This window comes from Pelobates fuscus, chromosome 5, assembly GCF_036172605.1.
Source record: "Pelobates fuscus isolate aPelFus1 chromosome 5, aPelFus1.pri, whole genome shotgun sequence".
Classification (NCBI taxonomy): Eukaryota; Metazoa; Chordata; class Amphibia; order Anura; family Pelobatidae; genus Pelobates; species Pelobates fuscus.
Genome location: NC_086321.1, coordinates 5,884,935 through 5,906,931, shown reverse-complemented (window position 1 = coordinate 5,906,931; position 21,997 = coordinate 5,884,935). Strand labels below are relative to the sequence as shown.

The window sequence follows — 21,997 nt, the reverse complement described above, 5'->3', positions numbered from 1 at the left end:
TCCCCCTGTGTCCTTTTTACTCCCCTCCCCCTGTGTCCTTCTTACTCCCCTCCCCCTGTGTCCTTCTTACTCCCCTCCCCCTGTGTCCTTCTTACTCCCCTCCCCCTGTGTCCTTCTTACTCCCCCGCCTCCTTCTTACTCCCCCGCCTATGTTCTTTTTACTCCCCCCCCCTCCCTCCTTTCTTCTCACCTCCCCTTCCCTGTAGCGTGGCCGAGCTCAGGGTGCACTTCCTGTCAGTCCGGCCAGGAACAGGAAACTGAATCTCGTGTACCGCGTGGCACCGGCCGGACTGACAGGAGGAAGAGGAGCTAGACCACGCTACAGGGAAGGGGAGGTGACGAGAGAGGCAGTGCTGCAGCCGCCTGGGGCTCTCTATAGAGCGCTCAGGTGGCTGCAGCCTTATAGGAAGCGCCGGCCCTGCTTGGGGGCCCAGGCCAGCTCGCGACCCAAAGCAATTGCTTGGTTAGCTTGCCTGGTAGCGACGAGCCTGAGGATCGGCACGCTACGGGACATCACAATCCTATATCGGCACAGTGCTGCTAAAAGGTTGCCTACCCCTGCACTATAGTATATCTTACACCATATGGGGTCTCACCCACAGTAACACTATATTATATCCACTATAGTATATCTTACACCATATGGGGACTCACCCACAGTAACACTATATTATATCCACTATAGTATATCTTACTCCATATGGGGTCTCACCCACAGTAACACTATATTATATCCACTATAGTATATCTTACTCCATATGGGGTCTCACCCACAGTAACACTATATTATATCCACTATAGTATATCTTACTCCATATGGGGTCTCACCCACAGTAACACTATATTATATCCACTATAGTATATCTTACACCATATGGGGACTCACCCACAGTAACACTATATTATATCCACTATAGTATATCTTACTCCATATAGGGGACTCACCCACAGTAACACTATATTATATCCACTATAGTATATCTTACACCATATGGGGTCTCACCCACAGTCACACTATATTATATCCACTATAGTATATCTTACACCATATGGGGTCTCACCCACAGCCCAACTATATTATATCCAATATAGTATATCTTACTGCATATGGGGTCTCACCCACAGTAACACTATATTATATCCACTATATTATATCTTACTCCATATGGGGTCTCACCCACAGTCACACTATATTATATCCACTATAGTATATCTTACTGCATATGGGGTCTCACCCACAGTAACACTATATTATATCCACTATAGTATATCTTACACCATATGGGGACTCACCCACAGTCACACTATATTATATCCACTATAGTATATCTTACACCATATGGGGTCTCACCCACAGCCCAACTATATTATATCCAATATAGTATATCTTACTGCATATGGGGTCTCACCCACAGTAACACTATATTATATCCACTATATTATATCTTACTCCATATGGGGTCTCACCCACAGTCACACTATATTATATCCACTATAGTATATCTTACTCCATATGGGGTCTCACCCACAGTAACACTATATTATATCCACTATAGTATATCTTACACCATATGGGGACTCACCCACAGTCACACTATATTATATCCACTATAGTATATCTTACTCCATATGGGACTCACCCACAGCCACACTATATTATATCCACTGTAGTATATCTTACACCATATGGGGTCTCACCCACAGCCACACTATATTATATCCACTATAGTATATCTTACACCATATGGGGACTCACCCACAGTAACACTATATTATATCCCCTATAGTATATCTTACTCCATATGGGACTCACCCACAGCCACACTATATTATATCCACTATAGTATATCTTACTCCATATGGGGACTCACCCACAGTAACACTATATTATATCCACTATAGTATATCTTACTCCATATGGGGACTCACCCACAGTAACACTATATTATATCCACTATAGTATATCTTACTCCATATGGGGACTCACCCACAGTCACACTATATTATATCCACTATAGTATATCTTACTCCATATGGGGTCTCACCCACAGCCACACTATATTATATCCACTATAGTATATCTTACTCCATATGGGGACTCACCCACAGTCACACTATATTATATCCACTATAGTATATCTTACTCCATATGGGGTCTCACCCACAGCCACACTATATTATATCCACTATAGTATATCTTACTCCATATGGGACTCACCCACAGCCACACTATATTATATCCACTATAGTATATCTTACACCATATGGGGTCTCACCCACAGCCACACTATATTATATCCACTATAGTATATCTTACTCCATATGGGACTCACCCACAGCCACACTATATTATATCCACTATAGTATATCTTACACCATATGGGGTCTCACCCACAGCCACACTATATTATATCCACTATAGTATATCTTACTCCATATGGGACTCACCCACAGCCACACTATATTATATCCACTATAGTATATCTTACTCCATATGGGGACTCACCCACAGTAACACTATATTATATCCACTATAGTATATCTTACTCCATATGGGGACTCACCCACAGTAACACTATATTATATCCACTATAGTATATCTTACTCCATATAGGGGACTCACCCACAGTAACACTATATTATATCCACTATAGTATATCTTACTCCATATGGGGACTCACCCACAGTAACACTATATTATATCCACTATAGTATATCTTACTCCATATGGGGACTCACCCACAGTAACACTATATTATATCCACTATAGTATATCTTACTCCATATGGGGTCTCACCCACAGTAACACTATATTATATCCACTATAGTATATCTTACTCCATATGGGGTCTCACCCACAGCCACACTATATTATATCCACTATAGTATATCTTACTCCATATGGGGTCTCACCCACAGTCACACTATATTATATCCACTATAGTATATCTTACTCCATATGGGACTCACCCACAGCCACACTATATTATATCCACTATAGTATATCTTACTCCATATGGGACTCACCCACAGTAACACTATATTATATCCACTATAGTATATCTTACTCCATATAGGGGACTCACCCACAGTAACAATATATTATATCCACTATAGTATATCTTACTCCATATGGGGACTCACCCACAGCCCCACTATATTATATCCACTATAGTATATCTTACTCCATATGGGGTCTCACCCACAGCCACACTATATTATATCCACTATAGTATATCTTACTCCATATGGGGTCTCACCCACAGTCACACTATATTATATCCACTATAGTATATCTTACTCCATATGGGACTCACCCACAGCCACACTATATTATATCCACTATAGTATATCTTACTCCATATGGGGTCTCACCCACAGTCACACTATATTATATCCACTATAGTATATCTTACTCCATATGGGACTCACCCACAGCCACACCATATTATATCCTCTATAGTATTTCTTACTCCATATGGGTACTCACCCACAGCCACACTATATTATATCCACTATAGTATATCTTACTCCATATAGGGGACTCACCCACAGCCACACTATATTATATCCACTATAGTATATCTTACTCCATATAGGGGACTCACCCACAGTCACACTATATTATATCCACTATAGTATATCTTACACCATATGGGGTCTCACCCACAGCCACACTATATTATATCCACTATAGTATATCTTACACCATATGGGGACTCACCCACAGCCACACTATATTATATCCACTATAGTATATCTTACACCATATGGGGACTCACCCACAGTAACACTATATTATATCCACTATAGTATATCTTACTCCATATGGGGACTCACCCACAGTCACACTATATTATATCCACTATAGTATATCTTACACCATATGGGGTCTCACCCACAGTAACACTATATTATATCCACTATAGTATATCTTACACCATATGGGGACTCACCCACAGTAACACTATATTATATCCACTATAGTATATCTTACTCCATATGGGTACTCACCCACAGCCACACTATATTATATCCACTATAGTATATCTTACTCCATATGGGGACTCACCCACAGTCACACTATATTATATCCACTATAGTATATCTTACACCATATGGGGTCTCACCCACAGTAACACTATATTATATCCACTATAGTAGATCTTACACCATATGGGGACTCACCCACAGTAACACTATATTATATCCACTATAGTATATCTTACACCATATGGGGACTCACCCACAGCCACACTATATTATATCCACTATAGTATATCTTACACCATATGGGGTCTCACCCACAGTAACACTATATTATATCCACTATAGTATATCTTACACCATATGGGGACTCACCCACAGCCACACTATATTATATCCACAATAGTATATCTTACTCCATATGGGGACTCACCCACAGTCACACTATATTATATCCACTATAGTATATCTTACACCATATGGGGTCTCACCCACAGTAACACTATATTATATCCACTATAGTATATCTTACACCATATGGGGACTCACCCACAGTAACACTATATTATATCCACTATAGTATATCTTACACCATATGGGGTCTCACCCACAGCCACACTATATTATATCCACTATAGTATATCTTACTCCATATGGGGACTCACCCACAGTCACACTATATTATATCCACTATAGTATATCTTACTCCATATGGGTACTCACCCACAGCCACACTATATTATATCCACTATAGTATATCTTACACCATATGGGGACTCACCCACAGTCACACTATATTATATCCACTATAGTATATCTTACACCATATGGGGTCTCACCCACAGTAACACTATATTATATCCACTATAGTATATCTTACACCATATGGGTACTCACCCACAGCCACACTATATTATATCCACTATAGTATATCTCACTCCATATGGGGTCTCACCCACAGTAACAATATATTATACCCACTATAGTATATCTTACTCCATATAGGGGACTCACCCACAGTAACAATATATTATATCCACTATAGTATATCTTACTCCATATAGGGGACTCACCCACAGTAACAATATATTATATCCACTATAGTATATCTTACTCCATATAGGGGACTCACCCACAGTAACAATATATTATATCCACTATAGTATATCTTACTCCATATAGGGGACTCACCCACAGCCACACTATATTATATCCACTATAGTATATCTTACTCCATATAGGGGACTCACCCACAGTAACAATATATTATATCCACTATAGTATATCTTACTCCATATGGGGACTCACCCACAGCCCCACTATAATATATCCACTATAGTATATCTTACTCCATATGGGGTCTCACCCACAGTAACACTATATTATATCCACTATAGTATATCTTACTCCATATGGGGTCTCACCCACAGCCACACTATATTATATCCACTATAGTATATCTTACTCCATATGGGGTCTCACCCACAGTCACACTATATTATATCCACTATAGTATATCTTACTCCATATGGGACTCACCCACAGCCACACTATATTATATCCACTATAGTATATCTTACTCCATATAGGGGACTCACCCACAGCCACACTATATTATATCCACTATAGTATATCTTACTCCATATGGGACTCACCCACAGTAACACTATATTATATCCACTATAGTATATCTTACTCCATATAGGGGACTCACCCACAGTAACAATATATTATATCCACTATAGTATATCTTACTCCATATGGGGACTCACCCACAGCCCCACTATATTATATCCACTATAGTATATCTTACTCCATATGGGGTCTCACCCACAGTAACACTATATTATATCCACTATAGTATATCTTACTCCATATGGGGTCTCACCCACAGCCACACTATATTATATCCACTATAGTATATCTTACTCCATATGGGGTCTCACCCACAGTCACACTATATTATATCCACTATAGTATATCTTACTCCATATGGGACTCACCCACAGCCACACTATATTATATCCACTATAGTATATCTTACTCCATATGGGGTCTCACCCACAGTCACACTATATTATATCCACTATAGTATATCTTACTCCATATGGGACTCACCCACAGCCACACCATATTATATCCTCTATAGTATTTCTTACTCCATATGGGTACTCACCCACAGCCACACTATATTATATCCACTATAGTATATCTTACTCCATATAGGGGACTCACCCACAGCCACACTATATTATATCCACTATAGTATATCTTACTCCATATAGGGGACTCACCCACAGTCACACTATATTATATCCACTATAGTATATCTTACACCATATGGGGTCTCACCCACAGTAACACTATATTATATCCACTATAGTAGATCTTACACCATATGGGGACTCACCCACAGTAACACTATATTATATCCACTATAGTATATCTTACACCATATGGGGACTCACCCACAGCCACACTATATTATATCCACTATAGTATATCTTACACCATATGGGGTCTCACCCACAGTAACACTATATTATATCCACTATAGTATATCTTACACCATATGGGGACTCACCCACAGCCACACTATATTATATCCACAATAGTATATCTTACTCCATATGGGGACTCACCCACAGTCACACTATATTATATCCACTATAGTATATCTTACACCATATGGGGTCTCACCCACAGTAACACTATATTATATCCACTATAGTATATCTTACACCATATGGGGACTCACCCACAGTAACACTATATTATATCCACTATAGTATATCTTACACCATATGGGGTCTCACCCACAGCCACACTATATTATATCCACTATAGTATATCTTACTCCATATGGGGACTCACCCACAGTCACACTATATTATATCCACTATAGTATATCTTACTCCATATGGGTACTCACCCACAGCCACACTATATTATATCCACTATAGTATATCTTACACCATATGGGGACTCACCCACAGTAACACTATATTATATCCACTATAGTATATCTTACTCCATATGGGGACTCACCCACAGTCACACTATATTATATCCACTATAGTATATCTTACACCATATGGGGTCTCACCCACAGTAACACTATATTATATCCACTATAGTATATCTTACACCATATGGGTACTCACCCACAGCCACACTATATTATATCCACTATAGTATATCTCACTCCATATGGGGTCTCACCCACAGTAACAATATATTATACCCACTATAGTATATCTTACTCCATATAGGGGACTCACCCACAGTAACACTATATTATATCCACTATAGTATATCTTACTCCATATGGGGACTCACCCACAGTCACACTATATTATATCCACTATAGTATATCTTACACCATATGGGGTCTCACCCACAGTAACACTATATTATATCCACTATAGTATATCTTACACCATATGGGTACTCACCCACAGCCACACTATATTATATCCACTATAGTATATCTCACTCCATATGGGGTCTCACCCACAGTAACAATATATTATACCCACTATAGTATATCTTACTCCATATAGGGGACTCACCCACAGTAACAATATATTATATCCACTATAGTATATCTTACTCCATATAGGGGACTCACCCACAGCCACACTATATTATATCCACTATAGTATATCTTACTCCATATAGGGGACTCACCCACAGTAACAATATATTATATCCACTATAGTATATCTTACTCCATATGGGGACTCACCCACAGCCCCACTATAATATATCCACTATAGTATATCTTACTCCATATGGGGTCTCACCCACAGTCACACTATATTATATCCACTATAGTATATCTTACTCCATATGGGACTCACCCACAGCCACACTATATTATATCCACTATAGTATATCTTACTCCATATAGGGGACTCACCCACAGCCACACTATATTATATCCACTATAGTATATCTTACTCCATATGGGACTCACCCACAGTAACACTATATTATATCCACTATAGTATATCTTACTCCATATAGGGGACTCACCCACAGTAACAATATATTATATCCACTATAGTATATCTTACTCCATATGGGGACTCACCCACAGCCCCACTATATTATATCCACTATAGTATATCTTACTCCATATGGGGTCTCACCCACAGTAACACTATATTATATCCACTATAGTATATCTTACTCCATATGGGGTCTCACCCACAGCCACACTATATTATATCCACTATAGTATATCTTACTCCATATGGGGTCTCACCCACAGTCACACTATATTATATCCACTATAGTATATCTTACTCCATATGGGACTCACCCACAGCCACACTATATTATATCCACTATAGTATATCTTACTCCATATGGGGTCTCACCCACAGTCACACTATATTATATCCACTATAGTATATCTTACTCCATATGGGACTCACCCACAGCCACACCATATTATATCCTCTATAGTATTTCTTACTCCATATGGGTACTCACCCACAGCCACACTATATTATATCCACTATAGTATATCTTACTCCATATAGGGGACTCACCCACAGCCACACTATATTATATCCACTATAGTATATCTTACACCATATGGGGTCTCACCCACAGCCACACTATATTATATCCACTATAGTATATCTTACACCATATGGGGACTCACCCACAGCCACACTATATTATATCCACTATAGTATATCTTACACCATATGGGGACTCACCCACAGTAACACTATATTATATCCACCATAGTATATCTTACACCATATGGGGACTCACCCACAGTAACACTATATTATATCCACTATAGTATATCTTACTCCATATGGGGTCTCACCCACAGCCACACTATATTATATCCACTATAGTATATCTTACTCCATATGGGGACTCACCCACAGTCACACTATATTATATCCACTATAGTATATCTTACACCATATGGGGTCTCACCCACAGTAACACTATATTATATCCACTATAGTATATCTTACACCATATGGGGACTCACCCACAGTAACACTATATTATATCCACTATAGTATATCTTACTCCATATGGGTACTCACCCACAGCCAAACTATATTATATCCACTATAGTATATCTTACTCCATATGGGGACTCACCCACAGTCACACTATATTATATCCACTATAGTATATCTTACACCATATGGGGTCTCACCCACAGTAACACTATATTATATCCACTATAGTATATCTTACACCATATGGGGACTCACCCACAGTAACACTATATTATATCCACTATAGTATATCTTACACCATATGGGGACTCACCCACAGCCACACTATATTATATCCACTATAGTATATCTTACACCATATGGGGTCTCACCCACAGTAACACTATATTATATCCACTATAGTATATCTTACACCATATGGGGACTCACCCACAGTAACACTATATTATATCCACTATAGTATATCTTACTCCATATGGGTACTCACCCACAGCCACACTATATTATATCCACAATAGTATATCTTACTCCATATGGGGACTCACCCACAGTCACACTATATTATATCCACTATAGTAACACTATATTATATCCACTATAGTATATCTTACTCCATATAGGGGACTCACCCACAGTAACACTATATTATATCCACTATATTATATCTTACTCCATATGGGGACTCACCCACAGTAACACTATATTATATCCACTATAGTATATCTTACTCCATATGGGTACTCACCCACAGCCACACTATATTATATCCACAATAGTATATCTTACTCCATATGGGGACTCACCCACAGTCACACTATATTATATCCACTATAGTATATCTTACACCATATGGGGTCTCACCCACAGTAACACTATATTATATCCACTATAGTATATCTTACACCATATGGGGACTCACCCACAGTAACACTATATTATATCCACTATAGTATATCTTACACCATATGGGGTCTCACCCACAGTAACACTATATTATATCCACTATAGTATATCTTACTCCATATGGGGACTCACCCACAGTCACACTATATTATATCCACTATAGTATATCTTACTCCATATGGGTACTCACCCACAGCCACACTAGATTATATCCACTATAGTATATCTTACACCATATGGGGACTCACCCACAGTAACACTATATTATATCCACTATAGTATATCTTACTCCATATGGGGACTCACCCACAGTCACACTATATTATATCCACTATAGTATATCTTACTCCATATAGGGGACTCACCCACAGTAACAATATATTATATCCACTATAGTATATCTTACTCCATATAGGGGACTCACCCACAGTAACAATATATTATATCCACTATAGTATATCTTACTCCATATAGGGGACTCACCCACAGTAACAATATATTATATCCACTATAGTATATCTTACTCCATATAGGGGACTCACCCACAGCCACACTATATTATATCCACTATAGTATATCTTACTCCATATAGGGGACTCACCCACAGTAACACTATATTATATCCACTATAGTATATCTCACTCCATATGGGGTCTCACCCACAGTAACAATATATTATATCCACTATATTATATCTTACTCCATATGGGCACTCACCCACAGTAACACTATATTATATCCACTATAGTATATCTTACTCCATATAGGGGACTCACCCACAGTAACACTATATTATATCCACTATATTATATCTTACTCCATATGGGCACTCACCCACAGTAACACTATATTATATCCACTATAGTATATATCTTACTCCATATAGGGGACTCACCCACAGTAACAATATATTATATCCACTATATTATATCTTACTCCATACGGGCACTCAACCACAGTAACACTATAGTATATCCATAGTATCTCTCTCTTACTCCATATAGGGTCTCACCCACAGCCACTCTATAGTCCAGGGGTTCTCAACTCAGTCCTCAAGGACCCCCTACCAGTCCAGGATTTAGGGATTACCCTGTTGTGATTAAAGTGTTTGTTTCTTTTAACCCCCCCCCCCCTAAAAACACATTAGACACAGTAGGGTAATCCCTAAATCCTGGACAGTTCAGGGGTCCATGAGGACTGGGCTGAGAACCCCTGCTATAGTCTATCCAGTTTCTTTCTCACTCCATATAGGGACTCACCCACAGCCACACTGTATTATATCCAGAGTAGTTCTCTTACTCCATATAGGGCCTCACCTATAGATCTATATTCCCAGAATTACTGTGCATCTCTCTATAGTGGGGATTCATTAATACTGCCATACTGTATATCAATACACCCAGGGAACTCACCTATAAAACTAATTGAAAGCTGTCATGACGGCATTCATAATGTGCACACAGCTTCCCGTTCACTTTCACAAGTAAACATTGCACATTGAAGTAGAAATCGGCCACCTGGAGACTGATGCATAAGAGATATTCCAATATAAGAAGTTACACGTCACATTGAATACATCCACACGGAGGGTGGACAAATACGGCTAAAGCCCACAGATCCCAGTTACACCTCACATTGGATACATCCACATGGAGGGTGGATAAGCACGGCTAAAGCCTACAGATCCCAGTTACACGTTACATTGAATACATCCACACGAAGGGTTGGCAAACACGGCTAAAGCCCACAGATCCCAGTTACCCCTCACATTGAATACATCCACACGAAGGGTTGGTAAACACGGCTAAAGCCCACAGATCCCAGTTACACCTCACATTGAATACATCTACGTGGGAGGGTGGATAAACACGGCTAAAGCCCACAGATCCCAGTTACACCTCACATTGAATACATCTACGTGGGAGGGTGGATAAGCACGGCTAAAGCCCACAGATCCCAGTTACACCTCACATTGAATACATCTACGTGGGAGGGTGGATAAGCACGGCTAAAGCCCACAGATCCCAGTTACACCTCACATTGAATACATCTACGTGGGAGGGTGGATAAACACGGCTAAAGCCCACAGATCCCAGTTACACCTCACATTGAATACATCTACGTGGGAGGGTGCATAAACACGGCTAAACAGATCCCAGTTACACCTCACATTGAATACATCTACATGGGAGGGTGGACAAACACGGCTAAAGCCCACAGATCCCAGTTACACCTCACATTGAATACATCTACGTGGGAGGGTGGATAAACACGGCTAAAGCCCACAGATCCCAGTTACACGTCACATTGAATACATCTACGTGGGAGGGTGGATAAACACGGCTAAAGCCCACAGATCCCAGTTACACGTCACATTGAATACATCTACGTGGGAGGGTGGATAAACACGGCTAAAGCCCACAGATCCCAGTTACACCTCACATTGAATACATCTACTTGGGAGGGTGGATAAGCACGGCTAAAGCCCACAGATCCCAGTTACACCTCACATTGAATACATCTACGTGGGAGGGTGGATAAACACGGCTAAAGCCCACAGATCCCAGTTACACCTCACATTGAATACATCTACGTGGGAGGGTGGATAAGCACGGCTAAAGCCCACAGATCCCAGTTACACCTCACATTGAATACATCTACGTGGGAGGGTGGATAAGCACGGCTAAAGCCCACAGATCCCAGTTACACGTCACATTGGATACATCTACGTGGGAGGGTGGATAAACACGGCTAAAGCCCACAGATCCCAGTTACCCCTCACATTGAATACATCTACATGGGAAGGTGGATAAACACGGCTAAAGCCCACAGATCCCAGTTACACCTCACATTGAATACATCTACGTGGGAGGGTGGATAAACACGGCTAAAGCCCACAGATCCTAGTTACACCTCACATTGAATACATCTACGTGGGAGGGTGGATAAGCACGGCTAAAGCCCACAGATCCCAGTTACACGTCACATTGAATACATCTACGTGGGAGGGTGGATAAGCACGGCTAAAGCCCACAGATCCCAGTTACATGTCACATTGAATACATCTACGTGGGAGGGTGGATAAACACGGCTAAAGCCCACAGATCCCAGTTACACGTCACATTGAATACATCTACGTGGGAGGGTGGATAAGCACGGCTAAAGCCCACAGATCCCAGTTACATGTCACATTGAATACATCTACGTGGGAGGGTGGATAAGCACGGCTAAAGCCCACAGATCCCAGTTACACGTCACATTGGATACATCTACGTGGGAGGGTGGATAAACACGGCTAAAGCCCACAGATCCCAGTTACCCCTCACATTGAATACATCTACATGGGAAGGTGGATAAACACGGCTAAAGCCCACAGATCCCAGTTACACCTCACATTGAATACATCTACGTGGGAGGGTGGATAAACACGGCTAAAGCCCACAGATCCTAGTTACACCTCACATTGAATACATCTACGTGGGAGGGTGGATAAGCACGGCTAAAGCCCACAGATCCCAGTTACACGTCACATTGAATACATCTACGTAGGAGGGTGGATAAGCACGGCTAAAGCCCACAGATCCCAGTTACACGTCACATTGAATACATCTACGTGGGAGGGTGGATAAACACGGCTAAAGCCCACAGATCCCAGTTACACGTCACATTGGATACATCTACGTGGGAGGGTGGATAAACACGGCTAAAGCCCACAGATCCTAGTTACACCTCACATTGAATACATCTACGTGGGAGGGTGGATAAGCACGGCTAAAGCCCACAGATCCCAGTTACACGTCACATTGAATACATCTACGTAGGAGGGTGGATAAGCACGGCTAAAGCCCACAGATCCCAGTTACACGTCACATTGGATACATCTACGTGGGAGGGTGGATAAACACGGCTAAAGCCCACAGATCCCAGTTACCCCTCACATTGAATACATCTACATGGGAAGGTGGATAAACACGGCTAAAGCCCACAGATCCCAGTTACACCTCACATTGAATACATCTACGTGGGAGGGTGGATAAACACGGCTAAAGCCCACAGATCCTAGTTACACCTCACATTGAATACATCTACGTGGGAGGGTGGATAAGCACGGCTAAAGCCCACAGATCCCAGTTACACGTCACATTGAATACATCTACGTAGGAGGGTGGATAAGCACGGCTAAAGCCCACAGATCCCAGTTACACGTCACATTGAATACATCTACGTGGGAGGGTGGATAAACACGGCTAAAGCCCACAGATCCCAGTTACACGTCACATTGGATACATCTACGTGGGAGGGTGGATAAACACGGCTAAAGCCCACAGATCCTAGTTACACCTCACATTGAATACATCTACGTGGGAGGGTGGATAAACACGGCTAAAGCCCACAGATCCCAGTTACACGTCACATTGAATACATCTACGTGGGAGGGTGGATAAACACGGCTAAAGCCCACAGATCCCAGTTACACGTCACATTGAATACATCTACGTGGGAGGGTGGATAAACACGGCTAAAGCCCACAGATCCCAGTTACATGTCACATTGAATACATCTACGTGGGAGGGTGGATAAACACGGCTAAAGCCCACAGATCCCAGTTACACATCACATTGAATACATCTACGTGGGAGGGTGGATAAGCACGGCTAAAGCCCACAGATCCCAGTTACACCTCACATTGAATACATCTACGTGGGAGGGTGGATAAGCACGGCTAAAGCCCACAGATCCCAGTTACACCTCACATTGAATACATCTACGTGGGAGGGTGGATAAACACGGCTAAAGCCCACAGATCCCAGTTACACCTCACATTGAATACATCTACGTGGGAGGGTGCATAAACACGGCTAAACAGATCCCAGTTACACCTCACATTGAATACATCTACATGGGAGGGTGGACAAACACGGCTAAAGCCCACAGATCCCAGTTACACCTCACATTGAATATATCTACGTGGGAGGGTGGATAAACACGGCTAAAGCCCACAGATCCCAGTTACACGTCACATTGGATACATCTACGTGGGAGGGTGGATAAACACGGCTAAAGCCCACAGATCCCAGTTACCCCTCACATTGAATACATCTACATGGGAAGGTGGATAAACACGGCTAAAGCCCACAGATCCCAGTTACACGTCACATTGAATACATCTACGTGGGAGGGTGGATAAACACGGCTAAAGCCCACAGATCCCAGTTACATGTCACATTGAATACATCTACGTGGGAGGGTGGATAAACACGGCTAAAGCCCACAGATCCCAGTTACACCTCACATTGAATACATCTACGTGGGAGGGTGGATAAACACGGCTAAAGCCCACAGATCCCAGTTACACGTCACATTGAATACATCTACGTGGGAGGGTGGATAAACACGGCTAAAGCCCACAGATCCCAGTTACACGTCACATTGAATACATCTACGTGGGAGGGTGGATAAACACGGCTAAAGCCCACAGATCCCAGTTACACCTCACATTGAATACATCTACGTGGGAGGGTGGATAAACACGGCTAAAGCCCACAGATCCCAGTTACACCTCACATTGAATACATCTACGTGGGAGGGTGGATAAACACTGCTAAAGCCCACAGATCCTAGTTACACCTCACATTGAATACATCTACGTGGGAGGGTGGATAAACACTGCTAAAGCCCACAGATCCCAGTTACACCTCACATTGAATACATCTACGTGGGAGGGTGGATAAGCACGGCTAAAGCCCACAGATCCCAGTTACACCTCACATTGAATACATCTACGTGGGAGGGTGGATAAACACTGCTAAAGCCCACAGATCCTAGTTACACCTCACATTGAATACATCTACGTGGGAGGGTGGATAAACACTGCTAAAGCCCACAGATCCCAGTTACACCTCACATTGAATACATCTACGTGGGAGGGTGGATAAACACGGCTAAAGCCCACAGATCCCAGTTACATGTTACATGTAATACATTAAGTGGGAGGGTGGATAAACACGGCTAAAGCCCACAGATCCCAGTTACACGTTACATTGAATACATCTACGTGGGAGGGTGGATAAACACGGCTAAAGCCCACAGATCCCAGTTACATGTTACATGTAATACATTAAGTGGGAAAGTCTCTAAGCAAAACCGCAGATCCCAGTTACACATCACTCATAAAAAATCGAGTACAGTGCTCACGCCGAATGCCTGCAAGTTTAAAGTTAGCCACTCTCCATGCTATGCTCTATGTTTAAGAGTGATGTTCTCCTTCACTTATAAAAAGTTATATTTAATTTTACTGAAACACTACTTACCAAAAGGCTTACATATCCTTCATATTAGAGAAAATTCAGCATAGGGATCTCATGGTGGGATGGGTCACCACAACAATCACTGCACCACACCACATGCGTGCGATATTCTGCTCGAGAAATTCTTCCACTCTAGATCCGAAAAAAGAACAGTTACATTTATAAAAACACATTAAAACCGGTCAAAATGAAAAGCACAGCATGAACGGTTATAACACAGAGCCCAGAGTGAGGACTGATCACAGCAACTGGCAGTCACGCACAAAAACAAAACGCTTCACAAAATCCAACTGTGAAATGTTTTCTTTTTAAGGCCAGGATTTTGGCATTTTCCAATTTAAATAAAAATGGAAATGATTTTGCTGGATATTTGATTGAGCCCCCCATAGGGATGCATTTGTGCCCTCATAGTACAGCAAAATCCCAGCATTAAGCAGGCAGACTGTGTATGCTTCCAGTACAATAAGGCACTTACTCCCCGGAATAAATAAAGCATTGGATATATTATACCCAAACACTATCCCGCATTGGGGGCACCAGCCTGTCTTTATCGGAGTATGGAGGACACAATTCGATGAGCTCAGACCATCTCACAGTCTGGGACAGAATATTACCAAACTCCAAAGACTTACTGAGAAAACATCACCTGACAGACCCCCCCACCCCATCATATCTTCAGAGTCCAACAAGGAGCAGTTAATTCTAAACTAAAGGAACTGACCTGTACACAGGGCAATGGTAGGGTATTAGACAGTTTACCCTGGCTACACACAGTACGGGGGATAGGGGCAGGAGCACAGTTACCCCCTGGGTACACACATTATGGGGGGATATGGGCAGTGGGACAGTTACCCCCTGGGTACACACAGTATGGAGGGATAGGGGCAGTAGGACAGTTACCCCCTGGGTACACACATTATGGGGGGGATAGGGTCAGGAGCACAGTTACCCCCTGGGTACACACAGTATGGGGGGATAGGGGCAGGAGCAAAATTACCCGCTGGGTACACACATTATGGGGGGGATATGGGCAGTGGGACAGTTACCCCCTGGGTACACACAGTATGGGGGGATATGGGCAGTAGGACAGTTACCCCCTGGGTACACACATTATGGGGGGGATATGGGCAGTGGGACAGTTACCCCCTGGGTACACACAGTATGGGGGGATATGGGCAGTAGGACAGTTACCCCCTGGGTACACACAGTATGGGGGGATATGGGCAGTAGGACAGTTACCCCCTGGGTACACACAGTATGGGGGGATAGGGGCAGTAGGACAGTTACCCCCTGGGTACACACAGTATGGGGGGATAGGGGCAGTAGGACAGTTACCCCCTGGGTACACACAGTATGGGGGGATAGGGGCAGTAGGACAGTTACCCCCTGGGTACACACAGTATGGGGGGATAGGGTCAGGAGCACAGTTACCCCCTGGGTACACACAGTATGGAGGGATAGGGGCAGGAGCACAGTCACCCCCCAGCACTGCACTCACACTAAGTCTCCAGTCTCTCCCCCCAGCCCCGCACTCACACTCAGTGTCCCCCCCAGCCCCGCACTCACACTCAGTGTCCCCCCCCAGCCCCGCACTCAGTGTCCCCCCCCAGCCCCGCACTCAGTGTCCCCCCCCAGCCCCGCACTCAGTGTCCCCCCCCAGCCCCGCACTCAGTGTCCCCCCCCAGCCCCGCACTCAGTGTCCCCCCCCAGCCCCGCACTCAGTGTCCCCCCCCAGCCCCGCACTCAGTGTCCCCCCCCAGCCCCGCACTCAGTGTCCCCCCCCCAGCCCCGCACTCAGTGTCCCCCCCCAGCCCCGCACTCAGTGTCCCCCCCAGCCCCGCACTCAGTGTCCCCCCCCAGCCCCGCACTCAGTGTCCCCCCCCAGCCCCGCACTCAGTGTCCCCCCCCAGCCCCGCACTCAGTGTCCCCCCCCAGCCCCGCACTCAGTGTCCCCCCCCAGCCCCGCACTCAGTGTCCCCCCCCAGCCCCGCACTCAGTGTCCCCCCCCAGCCCCGCACTCAGTGTCCCCCCCCAGCCCCGCACTCAGTGTCCCCCCCCAGCCCCGCACTCAGTGTCCCCCCCCAGCCCCGCACTCAGTGTCCCCCCCCAGCCCCGCACTCAGTGTCCCCCCCAGCCCCGCACTCACACTCAGTCCCCCCAGCCCCGCACTCACACTCAGTCCCCCCAGCCCCGCACTCACACTCAGTGTCCCCCCCCAGCCCCGCACTCAGTGTCCCCCCCAGCCCCGCACTCAGTGTCCCCCCCAGCCCCGCACTAACACTCAGTGTGTCCCCCAGCCCCGCACTCACACTCAGTGTGTCCCCCCCAGCGCCGCACTCACACTCAGTGTCCCCCCCAGCGCCGCACTCACACTCAGTGAACCCCCCAGCGCCGCACTCACACTCAGTGAACCCCCCAGCGCCGCACTCACACTCAGTGAACCCCCCAGCCCCGCACTCACACTCAGTGAACCCCCCAGCCCCGCACTCACACTCAGTGAACCCCCCAGCCCCGCACTCACACTCAGTGAACCCCCCAGCCCCGCACTCACACTCAGTCCCCCCCAGCCCTGCACTCACACTCAGTCCCCCCCCAGCCCTTCACTCACACTCAGTCCCCCCCAGCCCTTCACTCAAACTCAGTCTCCCCTCAGCCCCGCACTCACACTCAGTCCCCCCAGCCCTGCACTCACACTCAGTCCCCCCCAGCCCCTCACTCACACTCAGTCCCCCCCAGCCACTCACACTCAGTCCCCCCCAGCCCTTCACTCAAACTCAGTCTCCCCTCAGCCCCGCACTCACACTCAGTCCCCCCAGCCCTGCACTCACACTCAGTCCCCCCCCCCCTGCACTCACACTCAGTCCCCCCCCAGCCCCTCACACTCAGTCCCCCCCAGCCACTCACACTCAGTCCCCCCCAGCCCTTCACTCACACTCAGTCCCCCCCAGCCCTTCACTCACACTCAGTCCCCCCCCAGCCCTTCACTCACACTCAGTCCCCCCAGCCCTGCACTCACACTCAGTCCCCCCCAGCCCTGCACTCACACTCAGTCCCCCCCAGCCCTGCACTCACACTCAGTCCCCCCCCAGCCCTGCACTCACACTCAGTCCCCCCCAGCCCCGCACTCACACTCAGTCCCCCCCAGCCCCGCACTCACACTCAGTCCCCCCCAGCCCCGCACTCACACTCAGTCCCCCCCAGCCCCGCACTCACACTCAGTCCCCCCCAGCCCCGCACTCACACTCAGTCCCCCCCAGCCCTTCACTCACACTCAGTCCCCCCCAGCCCCGCACTCACACTCAGTCCCCCCCAGCCCCGCACTCACACTCAGTCCCCCCCAGCCCCGCACTCACACTCAGTCCCCCCCAGCCCCGCACTCACACTCAGTCCCCCCCAGCCCCGCACTCACACTCAGTCCCCCCCAGCCCCGCACTCACACTCAGTCCCCCCCAGCCCCGCACTCACACTCAGTCCCCCCCAGCCCCGCACTCACACTCAGTCCCCCCCAGCCCCGCACTCACACTCAGTCCCCCCCAGCCCCGCACTCACACTCAGTCCCCCCCAGCCCCGCACTCACCCTCAGTCCCCCCCAGCCCTTCACTCACACTCAGTCCCCCCCCCAGCCCTTCACTCACACTCAGTCCCCCCCAGCCCCGCACTCACACTCAGTCCCCCCCAGCCCCGCACTCACACTCAGTCCCCCCCAGCCCCGCACTCACACTCAGTCCCCCCCAGCCCCGCACTCACACTCAGTCCCCCCCCAGCCCCGCACTCACACTCAGTCCCCCCCCAGCCCCGCACTCACACTCAGTCCCCCCCCAGCCCTGCACTCACACTCAGTCCCCCCCCAGCCCTTCACTCACACTCAGTCCCCCCCAGCCCCGCACTCACACTCAGTCCCCCCCAGCCCCGCACTCACACTCAGTCCCCCCCAGCCCCGCACTCACACTCAGTCCCCCCCAGCCCCGCACTCACACTCAGTCCCCCCCCCAGCCCCGCACTCACACTCAGTCCCCCCCCCAGCCCCGCACTCACACTCAGTCCCCCCCCCAGCCCCGCACTCACACTCAGTGTCCCCCCCAGCCCCGCACTCACACTCAGTCCCCCCCAGCCCCGCACTCAGTCCCCCCCAGCCCCGCACTCACACTCAGTCCCCCCCAGCCCCGCACTCACACTCAGTCCCCCCCCCCAGCCCCGCACTCACACTCAGTCCCCCCCCCCAGCCCCGCACTCACACTCAGTCCCCCCCCCAGCCCTTCACTCACACTCAGTCCCCCCCAGCCCCGCACTCACACTCAGTCCCCCCCAGCCCCGCACTCACACTCAGTCCCCCCCAGCCCCGCACTCACACTCAGTCCCCCCCAGCCCCGCACTCACACTCAGTCCCCCCCAGCCCCGCACTCACACTCAGTCCCCCCCAGCCCCGCACTCACACTCAGTCCCCCCCCCAGCCCCGCACTCACACTCAGTCCCCCCCCCAGCCCCGCACTCACACTCAGTCCCCCCCCCAGCCCCGCACTCACACTCAGTGTCCCCCCCAGCCCCGCACTCACACTCAGTCCCCCCCAGCCCCGCACTCAGTCCCCCCCAGCCCCGCACTCACACTCAGTCCCCCCCAGCCCCGCACTCACACTCAGTCCCCCCCCCAGCCCCGCACTCACACTCAGTCCCCCCCCCCAGCCCCGCACTCACACTCAGTCCCCCCCCCAGCCCCGCACTCACACTCAGTCCCCCCCCCCAGCCCCGCACTCACACTCAGTCCCCCCCAGCCCCGCACTCACACTCAGTCCCCCCAGCCCCGCACTCACACTCAGTCCCCCCCAGCCCCGCACTCACACTCAGTCCCCCCCCGCCCCGCACTCACACTCAGTCCCCCCCAGCCCCGCACTCACACTCAGTCCCCCCAGCCCCGCACTCACACTCAGTCCCCCCCCGCCCCGCACTCACACTCAGTCCCCCCCCAGCCCTACACTCACACTCAGTGTCCCCCGCACTCACACTCAGTCCCCCCAGCCCCGCACTCACACTCAGTCCCCCCCCCCAGCCCCGCACTCACACTCAGTGTCCCCCCCAGCCCCGCACTCACACTCAGTCCCCCCCAGCCCCGCACTCAGTCCCCCCCAGCCCCGCACTCACACTCAGTCCCCCCCAGCCCCGCACTCACACTCAGTCCCCCCCCCAGCCCCGCACTCACACTCAGTCCCCCCCCCCAGCCCCGCACTCACACTCAGTCCCCCCCCCAGCCCCGCACTCACACTCAGTCCCCCCCCCCAGCCCCGCACTCACACTCAGTCCCCCCCAGCCCCGCACTCACACTCAGTCCCCCCAGCCCCGCACTCACACTCAGTCCCCCCCCGCCCCGCACTCACACTCAGTCCCCCCCCAGCCCTACACTCACACTCAGTGTCCCCCGCACTCACACTCAGTCCCCCCCCAGCCCTACACTCACACTCAGTGTCCCCCGCACTCACACTCAGTCCCCCCAGCCCTACACTCACACTCAGTGCCCCCCGCACTCACTCCGTTGCTGCTGACTGGCTGACAGGAAGTGCCCCGATCTCCTCACACGGAGCGAGCGCTGTGATTGGTCGGAGCTGCTGTCAGTCATCGGCCGCCGCGGGGCATGCCGGGAGATGGAGTCCTGAGAGGCAGAAACTGTAATACAATCCCAATACTGACACAGAGTGAGATAAACACAAGATACAGTCAGATGATAAGATTCCAAATAAATGATATAATAAAGTCAATATGTAGAAATAAAAACCCTTTTCCTCTCATTTACTTTTCTAGATAATTGGA

At 47.5% G+C, this 21,997-nt stretch overlaps 1 protein-coding gene across 1 annotated transcript in view; it reads right to left on the bottom strand.

Moving 5' to 3' along the window:
* MYORG (myogenesis regulating glycosidase (putative)) overlaps window positions 1-21,754 on the bottom strand; it is a 36,298-nt gene extending 14,544 nt beyond the window's left edge. The window contains exons 1-2 of the mRNA XM_063456684.1: window positions 21,719-21,754; window positions 16,202-16,330 (exon numbers count right to left, since the gene is read on the bottom strand). The gene's annotated coding sequence lies outside the window, so the exon portion shown is untranslated. The remainder of the gene's footprint in view (window positions 1-16,201; window positions 16,331-21,718) is intronic.
* Between the last annotated feature and the right edge of the window lie 243 nt (window positions 21,755-21,997).